The 18257-nt window shown below is 37.9% G+C and overlaps 1 pseudogene; it reads left to right on the top strand.

The window, feature by feature from the left end:
• The window catches only part of LOC121999492, a 51469-nt pseudogene that overhangs the window by 23138 nt on the left and 10074 nt on the right, over positions 1-18257 (top strand).

The raw sequence follows: 18257 nt of genomic DNA on the forward strand, positions 1-18257 counted from the left end.
AACCAACAAGAAGGAACCCTCAAGATCTACCTCTCACAAGCAAGAGAAGCACAAAGGAGCACTAGGAGGAGAAGCTCTCTTCTTTCTCTTCACAAAGGGTACCTTCTCTTAGGAAAAGACCAAGCAAGAGGAGGTGAGTATCCCCTCACCTGTGTACAAGTTGTTATATGGTTTTTATTCGAGTTTAGATGAATTTACAACCTAGAGTTTCCTTTAGAAATTTCGGTCATGATACTTGTAAAGTTTATGGAAGCTTAAAATCAAAACCAATATGTTTAAGTTTTTCCTCATGATATGCTATGAATATGACCTTGATATTTCATGCTTGTACAAGGCTTGGAGTTAGGTAATACCCTACCTTAGGGTTCGGCCATGAAGAGGCTTAAAAACCTTGGGAAGCTCAATTTAAAAACTAACATGCCTATGATCTCTTCTATGATGATATATGAATATTTTCCTTGATGTTTATACTTGTATGTTGCTTAGAACTAGTAGGACCCTACCTCAAGATTTCGGCCATGAAGGGATTTAATACCTTAAGGAGGCTCAACCTCAAATCTAGCTTGCTTATGTTCTACCTTATGAAAATATATGAGAATACCATAATGCACTTAAGATTTCATGTTGCTTAGGGTTAGGTTTCACATGATAAACTTTCGGCCAACATAAAATGTAAGGCTTAGGCAAGCCTAAACTCAACCCTAACATGTTTATGTTCCTCCCCATGATATGCTATGAAATTCATAAGGTACTCACATGCTTGTAAATTCGAGAAGAAGTATCAAGTATGAAGTTTTCCATAATATGTTGTGAATGTTCTCTTGATGTTTTATATTTGTATGTTGCTTAGAACTAGTAGGATCTTACCTTAAGATTTCGGCCATTAAGGGATTAAATACCTTAAGGAGGCTCAACCTCAAATCTAGCTTGTTTATGTTTTACCCTATGAAAAGATATGAAGATAACATAATGCACTTGAGATTTCATGTTGCTTAAGGTTAGTTTTTTTTCCATGATGAACTTTCGGCCAACATGAAATGTAGGGCTTAGGCAAGCCTAAATTCAACCCTAACATGTTTATGTTTTTCTCTATGATATGCTATGAAATTTATAGGGTACTCTTGTGCTTAGAACTTATGCTTTTGTAGCATTCGGCCACTTACACTTGGTGAACTTAGGAAGCTTGAACTTTAACCTAATATACTCATGTGAATGCCTATGATAAATGCATGGAAATTGATTAGGATTCACATGTTTACATGCTATTTGTAACCAAGTTTTGGACCTTGTATATTTCGGCCAAGATGGATTTTAAAACCTAGGAAGCATAGAACCTAGATCAAATATGCTTATGATGTTCCTTATAATAAATGTTATAGGAATGAATGTGGGTTCATATGCTTGTATGATTTCATATAACCTAAATGAGCCTATGCATGTTTCGGCACCCTTAGTGGGTTGTGGATTTAGACTAAATTGTGACCCAATATGTACTTTCCTTGCCATGATATGAATTAGAAGAAGTTAACTTATGATCCATGCATGATTATGTTTTCTTTTTCTTTCCATGATGTATTATATTGCTCGTTTAAATATGCTTATGAACCATGCATGAGAATGATATCTAAAATGGCTATGTGCCCAAAATATGATGGCTATGTGCCCAAGACAAGTATGATGGCTATGTGCCCAAGTATGCATGGATATGTGCCCATTTATGCATACCTTATGAATGACATGAATGACATGAACATGATATGCTATGAATGACATGAATGAAATATGCTATGAATGACATGAACATGATATGCTATGAATGACATGAACATGATATGCTATGAATAACATGAATAAGATATGCTATGAATGACATGAATATGTTATGAAATGATAGAGATATGATATGACATGTATTTTACTTTGAATGACTTGTACCAAAAGGGTGGGCTCCTTATGCGCCTCTAGGTCGAATTACGGGCCTAGTAAAGGGTGGGCTCCTTACGTGCCCCTAGGCCGAGCTACGGGCCTAGTTTCCTAGTAGGTTCAAAACTAGCTACCTTGGGTCTACTTAGGATGCGCGCATTATGTATGTATGTGGTACTAAGTCGGGCCCCTTCATGTTGAGATTATTTTCAAGTACTATATGATATTGTTTTAAGACATCTCACCCATGACATAAACCATGTTTTGAAAGGCATATTGCACATGACATTACCCATGTTTTAAAGGACATCTTGCAATCCATGCTTACGAAATGATGTGAAAGGATGCTTACTGTTATGCTATGATATGATGTCTTGATGTTATGAAAAGAAATGTCATGATGTTTTCACTTATGCTATGATGTACACTTATGTTATAATATGATCTATACCATGATATGATGATTTCCCATGTTATGATATGACCTATGCCATGATATGATGATTTCTTATGTTATGACATGATTTATGCTATGATATGATGTTACTTATGCCATGATATGATGATTAGTTATGTTATGACATGATTTATGCTACGATATGATGTTACTTATACCATGATATGATGATTACTTATGTTATGATATGAGTTATGCTATGATATGATGTTACTTATACCATGATAAGATTTATGTCATGATATGATATGTTTTAATTATATGATATGAGTGTCATCTATTCCATGATGTATGATATGATGATTTTAAATGATATATTGGTTTTTGTGAGTAGGAAAGGATCTCACTAAGCCTTGAGTGCTTACAGATACTTTTCCTTGTACCACAGATAAAGGTAAAGGATAGATAAACTAGAGGAGCAGGAGGAAGGGGCAAGAGATGTGTGATGGTGACTTGGCTAAAGAAATAAAATGACTTGCTGAAGTGAACTTAGAATAATATGTTATGTTATGTGATGTCTTTTATGATTCCCTATGCATGTGTTAGAAATGAATACTATGACTATTTAAGTTGAACTATGTATTTCATACTCATATGCTTAGTATGTTATTCTATGCTTAGTATGATTCTAGGCAAACATAGATATGCTTCCGCTGTATGTATGTATGAATGTTTAAGTTTACTAAGTCTAGGGTAAGAAAGTAACCCCGCCCTCACTAGGCAGGAGTGTAGTAAAAGGGGTGGGCGTTACAGATTTGACCCCTAGGGTATCTAAAATAATATTTTCGTCCTCCATATCTTAATCCTTGTCGGTTAAATTTTGTTCCAGGAGATGTCAAAGGTTTCATAAGCTGATGTAGTTGGTTGTCTAATGTATGTCATAGTTTGTATGAGATCAAATTTAGCGTAAGCAGTTAGTACGGTGAACAAGTTTATCTCTACATTGGGATGCAGTGAAGTGGATTTTCATATACTTGAGGAATACAACTGATTATAATATGTCTTGGCCATTTGCACTAATGGCTAGTAGTCACCCGTGATTTACCTCCTCCGTGTTGGCCTAGCGACGGGTTGGCGGGGGCACTGGGGGCAAGTGAATCGCCTTTTGCCACATGTTTTGTAGACAATCGGAAGATTCTTCAGTATTAGGATATGTGGATGCATACTATATAGGAGATCAAGATAACAGGAGATCTACTATAGGATACATATTCACTATAGCGGGAGGACCTAGCTATTGGAAATCAATGATAAACCCATAGTTGCATTATAAACTATGGAGTCAAAGTACATGGTTGTAGCTAAAGCAATAAAGGAAGTTTTATAACTTACAGGGTTGATCGAATAACTAGGGGTTCAGTAAAGTGGAGTTAAGTTGTTGTGTGATAGTTAAAGTGTTATCTATTTGATAAAAAAAATTAGGCGTATCATGCAAGAACCAAGTATATTAATATGAAGTATCACAATATCAGAGAACTGATTGCTTTCAGAAAAATTTAACTTGAGAAGGTCCACACTGCAGACAATGCTACAAATATGTTGACAAAGTCAATGACCACATAGAAGTTCAAACATTGGTTGAACTTAATCCTTGTCTCTAGATGCTAGAGAAAGAAAGTTCAGACCCAAAGATCCAAGTGGAGTTTTGCTCAAATACTCATGTTCTTCGAAGGGATGAACATTTGCAAGGTTGAGTTTGTTGATGGGTGACTCATATCTGAGTAAAGGCCAATGCGAGAGAGGTTATGGATGAAAAGAAAGAAACGATGGAAAAATTATGTTACAGTTTTTCCTAACAAAATTTCAGTTTAATTTTTTCGTAATAGAATTCTATTACAATTTTTTCAGAGACTATTTTGGCATGTTATTGAGCACTATTTATAGGAATTATTATAAACTTATATATTATGAGGATTCTTTGGTAGAGAGAAAATTCTAATAAAACTTCGATCGTTTTTTGGAGTAAACATGCCACTGAACCATAATAACTCTTCTCCCTCTTCTTCTTTTCTTCTTCTTCCTCGTGGTTGCTCTTTCTTGTGTGTCTGTCTTGTTGTTCTGTGTGATCTATTTCTCTCTTCCTCTTTTTCTATATTAGAGGTTAAGAGGTGTTGTTTCCTTTTAAGTAAATAATGGTAATGTGTTTTCCATGGAGATTCGCTTTTGAGTGTCTCTTTCCCTTGCCCTTACCCTTTAGGGAAGTTTGACAAAAGAATTATATAAAATGACCTAATTTATTCCTCCAATGTAACTTCTACTATATGTGATAAATCATTCATTAGTTTTTTTTTTTTTTGGCATATCTAGATATTTGTATTTCTTGCCCTATACAAATTAAGCTTTGTAAATAATTAATCAAATAACATGATTTTCGTCAAATTAAATTAAACTATTTAGAAGACCAAACATGATAGATAATTATTCAATGGTAAAAAGTACGATACAAAAGTTAAAATAAATTATACTTTTTAGCTAATTCATTTAGATATATTTAACAAACTTTAATACAAAGTACAAAGTACATATGACAATCAGTAGTCCTAGTAATTGATTGTACAAATCGAATCATTTATAAACATTATTTCTATTTGAAGATGGGTACTGAGCTATGACCTAGTTCATAATATGTTTTTTTAACTAAGCTTGATAACCTACCTATATGGTAGTGCTTAAGCCAATTCAATTATATAATTTTTATGAAATTAAGTTAAACTCCGTATACATATTTTACTTAAATATTTTTAAAACATATAATCAAAATATTTTTATTTGAGAAGAAGATGAATTCTTTGACATTTCAAATAATAATGATTGTGTAGTCTCTTTAGGATCAATCGTCACTCGGACTTGATTCTTTCGGGGAATAAACACCAACTGAAGCGATGAAAGTCTTATACCGGTAGATCATGTAGTCGCTGATAAGGCGTTAAGAGCTGGTCTCAGTGTCGTCGATGAGGTGTGAGCGAAGCTAGTGAAAGTGTCGATGAACACTAAATGGAGGAGGGCCAATGAAGTCAAAGTAGAGATTTAGATTGATTTCGTCAATGAAAACTAGGGTTTTTGATTTTGCCGATGAAGCAGGATACAAGCAATGTCAAGATCATTTTTATAGGAAAACACGCGAATGGGAAATACCTCAAACTGCTATTTAACCCAACCTTGCTTTGGACGATCACGCAACACGCATATGATTTTTGAGAAGGGTAAAATGGAAAATTAATCCAACCAATTTGGACAATCCCAAAATCAGCTACGCAATTTGGTAAATCGCATAATCAGCTGTGTCATTTGGTAAATCGCTTTAAATTATAATATTTAAATAAAAAATTAATAACAAATTTAATAGTGATACTATATTTTGTAGGGATTATTTGAATATTACCGATCGAATTCGACTAAAAACGAGGCGAAAACGCTGCGATTGCCCATGCCTCTGCCTGAGGATTTCGCATGGTAAATCTCGCAAGAACTGATTGATTCAACGAGATTCCTACCGGTAGTTTGCTCGCCATGAGCCGGAGGATGCGGCGACGAGGCTCCCACGTCAAGGATTCGGCCGCCGTTTCGGAACCCTCCTCTGATCACAGCGAGATCCTCCACCCCTAGGTCCGTTGCGTTGCCGACGCTGCCGCCAGGGACTGGACCGCCATACCTGACGACACGGTGCTCCAGTTCTTTTCCCGTCTCAATTACCTGGACCGGGCGAACCTCGCCTCCACCTGCCAGGCCTGGCGCCTCCTTGGCTCCTCTCCGTGCCTCTGGACGTCTCTTGACCTCCGCGCCCATGGATGCGATCCCGACATTACGGCCATCCTCGCGGGCCGGTGCGCCCAACTCCGCCGGCTCCGTTTCCATGGATCCAAGACCGCATCCGCCCTCATCCACCTACAGGCGCGCGGCCTTCGGGAGATTGCTGGGGATAATTGTTGCGAAATAACGGATGTCGCTCTTTCTGTGATCGCTGCGCGCCATGAGGCACTCGAGAGCCTCCAGATCGTCTCCTGCGTGCGAATAACCAGTGATGCAGTCCGCCATGTTGCCATGTGCTGCACAGGACTGAAGCGGTTGCGTCTCTCTGGCATCCGAGATGTTAATGGTGAAGCCGCCAATGCCCTCGCCAGGCACTGCCCGCGGTTGTCAGAGATTGCATTTTTGGATTGTGGCATGATTGATGAGGCTGCCTTAGTGAATGTGGTGTCACTGAGATTTCTCTCGATAGCTAGCTCAAGGAATATCCACTGGGCTACAGCGTCATTATCTTGGAGTAGCCTCCCAAACCTGGTCGGTTTGGATGTTTCAAGGACTGATGTTTCTGCAAGTGCTGTCTTGAGGCTTCCCTCTGTGACAAAAAATTTGCAGGCTCTCTGCGCGCTCAACTGTTCTGCAGTTGATGAGGAAGGGAGACGCAATCCTAGCACATTCATCAACACTAAAGAGAAGCTTCTTCTTACCCAGTTTACTGATGTTTTAGGGGGGATTGCTTCTTTCTTCAAGCAACCAATCATGAACGAACGAACTATGTTTGTGCAATGGAGAAATTTCAAGAATAAGGATAAGAATCTGAATGATATCATGATTTGGTTAGAGTGGATACTCTTGCACTCACTTCTTCGTATCGCAGAGAGCAATCCACACGGGATGGATGATTTTTGGTTGAGACAAGGGGCTTTGATGTTGCTAAGATTAGCAAAGAGTTCACAAGAGGATGTGCAGGAGAGAGCAGCAACAGTACTGGCCACATTTGTGGTGACCAAGAATGAGAATGCTGCAGTTGAACCTACAAGAGCAGAAGCAGTGGTGCAAAATGGTGGAATACCTTTACTTTTGGAACTTGCTGGATCTTGTCGTGAAGCTCTACAGTCCGAATCTGCAAAGGTTGAGATTTGGTTTGACATGATAAATATTTTACTGAACTTTGGTCTTGATTCCATTTTGTCTATTTGTATTTGTAATGTGTAGGTTATTGCAAACTTGTCAGTGAATTCCAAAATCGCAAAAGCAGTTGCTGACGAAGGGGGCATTGGTATCTTACCCAACCTTGCTAGATCCTCAAACAGATTGGTTGCAGAAGAAGTCGCTAGGGGTATTTGGATCCTTTCTGTTGGAGAGGAGCATAAGGTCTGCTGTTCAATGGGTATTTGGAGGCTATTGTAGTTGGCTTATTCATCAACATTAGTTGTTTTGGTTTCAGGCAGCTATTGCTGAAGCTGGCGGAGTAAAAGCTTTGGTGGATCTTATTTTCAAATGGCAACCTGGAGCAACTCAAGTTCTTGTATGCTTCATTATGTGTTCTATTGCCAGTTTAACATCCCAACGATCATAAGAAAGTACTTCAATACACATGCTTATTCTCAAATTAGGAACGAGCTGCAGGTGCACTTGGAAACCTGGCTGCAGATGATAAGTGCAACATGGAGATTGTGGTTGCTGGTGGTGTCTGTGCACTGGTGACACTTGTTAAGTCATGCAAATTTTGAGGAGTTCAAGAACAGGTCTGAACGTCTTATTACTTTTGTGGCTTTTATGTTTTTCCCCCTCTTCAGTTATTATAGGAGAATTTTCTTGAGTATATCTCAAGAATTAGAGCATTTCCTGTCATCAAACTTCATCACTTACAAAAATGTTATATGCCATATCTCAAACTTAAAAAGCAATCTGAGATATTCCCTAGGAAAAAGCCCAGACAATAACAACCTATGCCATTGCTTGTTGATTGCTTTGTTGCTATGGGCATGATTTAGCAGGATCTTTTTATAAATTTCACCAGGAAAGGAAGTCTGTAGACCCCTATATTGATCTATTTATTACAACATTAAATATGCTGACAAACATGTACTTGGTAGGACTTTTAAGAGAAAGATGTACACATACATCATTTATTTTCACTATAGAGTAGAATAGGATTTAATTTTCAGGATATTTTAGTAATTGGTGTAAAGGTAATATTTTGTATAGTGGATTTAGTTGTTAGGTTAATGAGCTTTGAGGATGTTTCTAATCTATGCCTAATCCCTTGACAAGGTATCTTGTTGATGTATTGGATACCATATTTTGGTTGTGAATTTTGGATCTTCTTTCTCTTCGATGTTTTCCTATCTTCTCTTATGTCTCTCTTCTTTCTTTCACCCTAGTATCCCCTCCCCATATTTCTTCCTTTTCCTCCTTTGTCGGTCTACATCAAGTGGTGCTGGAGTTTAATTCATCTTCTCCCTTTTCTTTCTTCTTCTTCTTCTTCTCTTTACTTTTCTAACCTTAATCTCTCGTCTCTATTTTCTTGTCCTTCTGTGCAACCTGCACAGTTGGTTTACTGCCATTCACAGATTGGTCCATCTGGCCTCCACTTAACCATCTTTTTATAAGTGACTAGGATTGTGACCTCATTTTCATGAGATCTCCAAGCATGTTATGTTGATTTCTGTTCATTTAAGATGCAACGATGTCCAAGAAGACAAATACTCTCCATTTGTCATATCTTTATAAATCAGTTATTATGCATACTTTTTTCTTTGCCTATGGAGTGTAGTTTATTGTAACTATTGTAGCTTATATATGCAAAGACATACTCACTTATGAATGTTGGTGCTGCGAAAACGGTTCGGATCGCTAGAGGGGAGAGGTGTATAGTGACTTACAAATAAAAACTCCATTTCTCTTACTAATAAATTAGCAAGGACACACACTAATTAATCAAAATAATCTCAACATAAAAGAAGGGACTCAATGAATTACTTGGTTGAGAACCCATGGGTTGCTAGTCAAAGAACTATAAAGGCGCTTGCCCACTATCTTCTCCTCTTCGGTACAACGATTAAGCACAAGAGAAATAAAAAAAGGGAAAGGAAATGAATTCAAGGGTGCGTTATCTGGTTCTTCGAGTTTCAGTCCCTTTTATGGATTCCATCTCAATTTGACCGTTGTGTTGACCTGGCACCTTCTAACTGGATCTTTGTTGACTCAACTTCAATCTTTATTTGCTTCGTCAACAACTTGATAGCATCTCTTGATGACTCAGCTCTTTCCGATCACATGGAGGCTCTCCGGTTGCCTGGAGAGTGCATCCTTTTCGACAACAAGTATGGATGACTCAACAATTGACTTCCATGCTTCTGGTCACCTAGAAAATGGTTAACGTGACCATTCACTGAGCTCACCTTCTCTGGTCGCCTGGGTGATTCTTCGGTCACCGGACTTGTGGTTATCCGGACTTTGTCTCGATTGCCTCGAGCAGTCTTCCTTCAGGCTTCTCGTCCCACGGATGCAGTAAGCCCTTCCAGCTCATCCCCGTGTGTCCTCCTTGCTCCACCGAAATACTCTTTTGTAGTTTCTCGTACCTCGGATGTATTGAGCCCATCAACTCCTTTCTCGAACCATCCTTCTCATTCACTTGCGCCTTCTGCCAAGGCTTTACCGTTCCCGATACTCCTTAGCCATCGAATACATATATGTTCTCCTAAGTCTTTGTACACTTAGACACACATATCAAATACAATAAGGATCTTATTTAACTTATTTGATAATACATTAAAACACCACTTGAGGTTTTAATATTCTCCCTCTTTCTCATGTTCGTCAAACTAAGTTTAAATTAAGGTAAATCACAATAAAATAATCATAATGCAACTAAGTTAAATAATTCTAACTCCCCTACATTTATGCCTAATTTTCATTTCTCCTCCTTTTGACAACATAAAAATATGGAGTTCGAGAAAACTCAAAATTTCTCCCCTTATTCGGAAATTTGGTAAAAATATTTTGAATTAATAAAAAAATCTGAAATATTTATCAAGTGTAAAACACAATATTTCCTATCACATAAAATTAATTTTTATCGAACATTCGTTTTCAATAATTTTCTAATTTTAATATGCATATTTTAAAAAAAAATAATTTTAACAAAAATTTCTAAGCATCCAAAAATCATAAAATTTTAGCTACTGATAAAAAACGTCATAGTTTCATAGAAAAATATTTTGCATAAAATTATAAACAGAATAATCAGAAACAAAATTTAATTTCATGCATTCATATCAAGTCAACCATATTTTTAAAAAAATCTTTTCTCTAGTTGACTTTTCATGAAATTTTTGTAAGTGGTCAAAATAAACTTAGGCACCCAAAATAAATTTACTTGGGTTTACCAAATATTTGTGGAATAAAATGTTTTGGTATGTTTTTGATTTGACCCCTAGGGTATCTAAAATAATATTTTCGTCCTCCATATCTTAATCCTTGTCGGTTAAATTTTGTTCTTTAGTTCTTTAACACTATTTTAACTGATGGAAAAAATTTCTAATGCTAACTTTTTAATTCCTATTTGTTCCCTTAATTTTGCTTTTTTAATTCAATGTTTTCTCTAATTCTTCCTTTAAACAAGAATTTTCCAATTTATTTTCTAAGTCAATTTTTTTTCTTCTTCAATTCTATATGCTTAGTTCTTAGTTTGCATAATGAACTAGAAAACATTTTAATAGCATTGTATAGTTGATCCGAGGGTAGATTACGTACCTCACGTGTTGGATTCATAGGACGAGGCTCCTACATTGTTGCTTTCTCCACTTAAGTTTTTTTTAATCTTCTTCTTGATGAGTTGCCATTAGTGCAAGACCAACTATATGCTCAAATTCTCTGAAGATGAGATGTCGCTCCATGTTACTTTCAGAATTGTTTCTTTGGGTTTCACCTTGTCTTTGCCGTTCAGTTTGGACTTTTTCTTCAACTTAAGGCAATTGTCCTTGATGTTCTCATCACAGTTGAAGCACCTTACCTTTCGTTTGCTCTTCTTCTTTAATAGTTTCGATGCCCGTCTCCTATCAAAATGATTAGTTTTTAATTTTTTTTTCTTACCAAGTATGTTTGTTATCTCCATCTATTGAAGACTCCAAATCTGACTCCCTCTGCTTGCTTTTAAAGCTATATTGTGGTTCGTCTTTTTTGTTTCTTTTATACTTGCACATTTAGATTCGTGTAATTCCATGGTAGAAAAGAATTCTTCTAAATTACTTATCTTGAGATTCTTCAAAATATAGTAGGAGTATACTATCGATATCCACTCTTGAGTCCTTGGGAAGGCATTTTGAGCGTATTTGAGGATGTCTTGATTTGGTACTATATTTCTAAGGTTGTTAAGGTTGGTGAAGATCTCCTTTATCTTGGTCGAAGGTTGTTTGACTCCTTAGTAGGTCAGGCCTAGCCAACTTGACCTTCGAGGTGGCTTCATAGAGCTCTATGAAATTTTCCCAGAGTTCTTGATGCAGCAGATAAATATCAAATCCGTTGATTCGTGTAAGAATACCGGAACCGATCTTTTAAATCTTGTTGATTCCGTAAAATGCCAAGAGATAGGCAACAAAACTCAACGTTTGGGAAGAAATAACATGGCCACAAATTCTTATTAATCAAAACTGCCTCAAAACCTTAAACAAGATACTTATATATGCAAACTCTAACCCAGAAATACCAAAAATACCCTAAATACCATAAAAATTAGAAATTACTAAAATAGTAAAGAATATGTTCCGAGCCTTCAAAAGGGCCTAAACGGTGGATTTTGAACCCGAAACTTGGCGATTACGGTTCTCGGTAATAAATGTGGATCTTAAAATTTTGCATGCGTGAACGCAAACAGAGCCTGACTTTGAGTCTCAAGTCAAAAGTTATAGCCTCCAAAAGATTGCTCTGTCGAACCTGCATTAGTTCTTTAGCAGAATTGTAGTTACTGATCTGGTTAAGTTCATGCATTGGTAAAACGCTTAACAAGTGGAACTCTACCATATCGTTAGCCATGAACTTGTCTTGTTGCTTTTAGGTTTATCTATGTTCCTCTAGTTCATCTCCGTCTTCATTCCTTGGTGCTTCAAAACCGTATTTAATACATAACGTAATCTCAAAATCGGTTTTAAAGAATACCTCCATTTTCTTTTTTGACATGGGGAATTCGCCCTTGAACTTCGGTAGATGGATGACGATCGTTAATTCTTCTAGGGAGTCCGACTCTGATACCAAATGTTGGCATTGGCTAGATGAGAGGGGTGAATAGCGACCTGCAAATAAAAACTCAATTTCTCTTGCTAATAATTTAGCAAGGACACAATAATTAATCAAAAATAAACACAACATAAAAGAGGGGAAAATAAACACAACATAAAAGAAGGGGCACGATGAATTACTTGGTTTACAACCTGCGAGTTGCTAATCCAAGAACTATAAAGGCGTTTGTCCACTATCTTTTCTTCAGAAATGTCCCGGAGGGAGAGAAGCCGCTTACAACAATTAAAAGAACTGAAAGACAATGAATTCGAGCGTGTGTTATCTAGTTCGTCCCTTTTATAGACTCTATATTGATTTGACCATTGTGCTTTTGGTCTCCCGGAAGCCTTCCAGTCAACTAGATCTTTGCTGACTCGGCAGTCTGTATCCACTTCTATAACGGCTCGATAACGTCTCTAGATTACTAACTCCTTCTGGTCGCTTGGAGCCTCTCCAATCACCTAGAGGCTGCTAATGTGGCCGTTCTGATCCGTTTCAACAATGGGTCTGGATGACTCAACGGTCGGCTTCCAATTGCTTAGACGACTTCCAATCGCCTAGAAAATGGTCAACCTTTGTACTTGACCGTTTGCTGAGCTCACCTTCTTCGGTCGCTTGGGTGTACTCCAGTTGCCCAGACATGTAGTGGTCTGGACTTTGTCTTAGTCGCCTCGAGCAGTCTTCCTTTCGACTTCTCATCCCTCAGATGCACCAAGCCCTTCCAGCTCATCTCCATGCGTCCTTCCTCCACCGAAATACTCTTTCATAGCTCCTCATACCTCGGATGCACTCTCATGCTATCTTTCTCGCTTGCTTGCATCTTCTACCAAGACTTTGCCGTCTTCGATGTTCCTTAGCCATCAGGTACATGTGTGTTCTCCTAAATCCTTGTACACTTAGACACACATATTAAAACATAATAAGGACCTAATTTAAACTTATTTAACAGCACACCAAAACACCACTTGGGTTCTAACAATGAAGATAACCTATTTTTATGCTTCCAATCAGTCTTTTTTTTAGGTGAGACACATAAAATAATAAAATAAATTTATAAAAAGCTAGCATCAGAAATGAAAACAGATAGTACAAATGGAGTGTCACTCACGCTATTATTCTGAAAGTTGTAGTACCTTGCAATCACCAATACTCTGATTAAAAAAAGACAGTCTGGTGCACGAAGCTCCCACCAATGCGAGGTCCCGGGAAAAGGTTTATTGTACACAGCCTTATCCTATTTTGCAAGAGGTTGTTTCTGCGACTCGAACTTGTGACCTCTAGGTCACACGTTCGTTGCACTAAGGCTCTCCTTCAATCACCAATACTATGATATATGTAAAAATATACATTAAAAAATTAAAATGGAAACTTTAGAATTTGGTTAGAATTTGGTACATTACTTTCTTTTACTTGCTTGGCTTGATGATATATGATCTTTTGTGTGCAATATGAAAATAATAGATTTTGTTATGTCCAACACCCAAAGATAGGAAATTTTGAGTTATTTATGGAATTGGTCTAGTTAGTGACTACTTTTTTGTTTGCTGGGACCTGTGATTTAAACTGCCTAAGGACTTTTGATTTAGATATGTGGGGTTGACTAGCATGTATTTTCTCCAGGGCTTCTGTATTCTTCTGCTAAAAGTCTTACAACATTGTCTCTTTTGGCCTCTTTTAGTCTATCCTAGGTGATGTGATTTGAGATTCTTGGATCCCCAATTGTACATCACTAGTTTCTTCCCTTATCTTAGGCTGCTCGAGCTTTGGCCAATTTGGCAGCCCATGGCGACAGCGACAGCAATAATGCGGCTGTTGGTCAAGAGTCAGGTGTACTTGAAGCGCTAGTGCGGTTAACTTATTCTCAAATTGAAGGTGTAAGGTATTTGTCCTTTTGAATTGTCTTCTCAGAATTCATCTTTGAGTTTCTGAATTGTTATGTTTTATCCTCTTTGGCCTGCATTATAGCTTGTTTTTCTTCCAATATCTATAAACGCTTGTATATTTCATCTTATTATGAGGTTTTTATCTTCATTTTTGTTTTCAGAACACCATTTTTTTCAGCATTGCTAATATTTTATATAATAGTAAAATAATTTGTCACTTGCCCAGGAGAGAAGCTGCTGGTGGCTTATGGAACTTATCTTTTGATGATAGAAATCTGGAAGCGATTGCTTTAGCTGGTGGAGTTGAAGCCTTGGTATACCTCTTTTAATCATCCAGTGTAATTTTTTCCATCTCGAGTTATGCTTTATTTCTTATTTATCTTTGTTTCTGAAGAACTTTGAGGGTCCATATTCTCTCTCTTTTTGGATGATGCTATATTTTTCCATGTTTTGAGGTAGCATGATTTTTACTTTGTGACATCAAAATTCTGAAGAAGATAATAATTGTTAAAAAGAGAAACCCGTGTCTTAGACACCACGAAGTTATTATCTTACATAGAGGAGAATATATAGCATAATTACAATAATACCCCTAGTTATGTTACAATATTCCAACACTCCCCCTCAGGATAGAGAATATAGATCATATACACCAAGCTTGTTATATATGTAATCAATTCGGGGGCCTCTCGGTGACTTAGTGAATATATCTGCTAGTTGATGAGTTGACAAAACTAGTAGATATTTCTCCCGAGATGACCTTCTCTTAAACAAAGTGACAGTCAATTTCAATATGCTTTGTCTTTTCATGAAAAACTGGGTTTGAGGCAATATGCATAGCGGCCTGGTTGTCACATATAAGTGACATTTGTGTAACCTCAAACATGAGTTCCTAAAGCAACCGTTTTAGCCATATAAGCTCTTGACTAGTTATGGTCATAGCTCGATACTTTGCCTCTGCACCTGGATCTTGTCACAACATTCTGTTTTTTGCTTGTCCAAGAAACAAGGTTACCTCTGACAAATATACAAAACTCAGAAGTGGACCTTCTATTAGTGGGAGATCCTGCTCAATCTGCATCAAAGTATCCTACGACTCGAGTATGTCCTTTGTCTGCATACAAAAGACCCTTTCCTGGTGCACCTCTGATATATCGAATAATACGAGTCACAACATCCCAATGTTCTTTGCATGGAAAGTTGAGAAACTGACTTACTACACTTACCGCAAATGAGATATCTGGACGAGTGACAGTAAGGTAGCTTAGTTTCCCTAATCGCCTGTATCGTTCAGGATCTGGAAGAGGCTTCTCCTGATTTAGCATGAACTTGACATTAAGATCCATAGGGTTGTCGACTATCTTTGAGTTTAACATTCCTGTTTCCAAAATATCCATTGCGGGGATATGACGATCCACTATTTAGATTGTGCTACTTCTATCCCCAGGAAGTATTTGAGTTTGTCGAGATCTTTTGTCTGGAAATGTTTGAAAAGATGTTTTACCTGTGAAATCCCAAGATGATCACTACCTGTGATGGCAATATCATCAATATAAACCACTACGTTGATGCAACCAGTAGATGAGTGGTGATAAAAGACAGAATGGTCAGCTTCGCTCTGAGTCATGCTAAACTGTTGAATTACAGTACTAAATCTACCGAACCATGCTCTGGGTAATTGCTTGAGGCCATATAAAGATCTTCACAGGCGACATAACAGACCAGAAGACTCCTCCTAAGCAACAAAACACGGAGGTTGCTCCATGTAGACTTCCTTGAGCAAATCACCATGCAAGAATGTATTTTTGATATCTAACTGATAAAGAGGCCAATGGCGAATCACAGCAATTGACAGGAATAGACGTACAGAAGACATCTTAGCAACAGGAGAAAAAGTATCCCCATAATCCAATCTGAAGATCTGAGTATAGCCTTTAGCGACAAGCCGAGCCTTAAGTTTGTCAACCATACTGTCTGGACTAACCTTCACCATATACACCCATCGACAACCAACGACTGACTTACCAGGCGGTAGAGGAACAACGTCCCAAGTCCCACTACTCTATAAAGCACAAGTTTCATCGAGCATAGCCTGTTTCCATCCTTGATGGACAAAGGCATCACCTGCAGTCTTTGGAAGAGAAATAGACGACAATGAAGAAAGACAAGAATAATAGGAAGGAGAAAGACGATGGTAACTCAGAAACATAGTGAGGAGAAGGATTACGAGTGGAGCGCATACCCTTTCGAAGTGCAATGGGAATATTAGAGTCAGGAGATGGGACTGGAGGAAACAGCGAAGGACTTGGTTCCAAAGATGCGTCCACGGCAGTGTCAGTGCTGGGCAACGACAAAGTAGGACGAGGACGATGCTAATAAACCTGCAAAGGAGAAGACGAGGCTGGGGATAATAGAAGCGCCACCGGAGGACAAAAGATAGTCACTGGTGCAGGTGGAGAGGGAGAAACCTCGGACTGGGAAGCTAGAGGCCCAAAAAATGAAACCGAATCAAAGAATGTGACATCAGCAGAGATAAAATGCCGACGAAGAGTAGGGGAATAACACTTGTACCCTTTCTGAGACCGTGGGTACCTAAGGAAAATGCACTTATGAGACCAGGGAGAGAGTTTATCAATGCCAAGATCAAGACCATGAGCAAAACATATAGAACCAAAGACCCGAGGTGGTAAAGGATGAAGAGAATGATGAGGGTAGAGGATCTGATGAGGTATTTTACCTTGACAAGTGGAGGAAGGCATGCAATTGATGAGATAACATGCAGTAACTACGACATCACCCCAAAACTAATGAGGAACATGAGAATGGAGAAGAAAAGTCCGAGTGGTCTCAAGGAGATAACAATTCTTGCGTTCTGCAACCCCATTCTGTTGAGGGGTAGGAGGGCAAGACGTGCAATGCAGCACACCATGAAATGCCTGTTGGGATTTTCGAGCCGCAAAAATCGCTTTTTGCGTTGCGGAAACCTCGAAATCTCATGCCACCGGATCTGTGCGAAGATTAAAAGAACAAAAATTTCATGTACATGTTTTTCTATCCTAGATCTACATTAGATCTACTTGGTTAAGAGATTACCCTTGTAGTGAAGCCCTTCGCAAATTCCGCTCGTCCAAAAGTTGTCGGATCTCGAGTGTGTTCAAGTGGACACATCTCTATACGTATCCATACGAACAATAGAGATGGAGAAAACACTTAGAGTGTGCTAGCACTCTAATGGTGTTCGGCCAAGGAGGAGGAGAGGGAGAGAAGAAGAAGCAAGGAGGAATAATAATGATCGATCATGAAAATGAGAGTAAAAATGGCTTAAGTATTTTCATCTAATGAAAATACTTAATGCTCATTAACACCATTAATGAGCCTCATTAATGAGCCTTAATGAGTATTTAATATTCTTCATTTGGCCATTTTGAAACTCATTCGAAATTTGAATCTAAAATTCAAATTGAATTCCATTTATCATTAAATTCAAAATTCAATGAATATCATCATTAAGCCTAACTTGAGTCTAACTCAAGTCTAGCCTCACTTGAGTCTAACTCAAGTCTAACCTCACTTGAGTCTAACTCCAGTCTAACTCAATCGAGTCTTACTCAATTAATCTAATTTGGATTACTCTTAATCCAATTTGGTTCATCACATGAACCTAATCCTCTAGGTACATCAAATGAACCTAATCTCCTTCTAATTGCCCTTTGTGTGTGACCCTATAGGTTCTTGTAACGTTGGCAATGCTCCTAAACTCATTTAGAAGCATAAGTAATGAGCGGTATCTAGCAACACATCATTACTACCCAAGTTATAAGAATGTTAAGATCCAACATCACCTTGTAACTACTAATTGTGACTCTTCAGAATATATGACAAGTGTCCTTCTATCCTTGACATCTAGATTGATCAATTTGAGGCATAGACGGTGTCATCCTGATCAATCTAAATCTTGAACTCCAAGT

The sequence above is a fragment of the Zingiber officinale genome, chromosome 7A, assembly GCF_018446385.1.
Source record: "Zingiber officinale cultivar Zhangliang chromosome 7A, Zo_v1.1, whole genome shotgun sequence".
NCBI classification, from domain to species: Eukaryota; Viridiplantae; Streptophyta; class Magnoliopsida; order Zingiberales; family Zingiberaceae; genus Zingiber; species Zingiber officinale.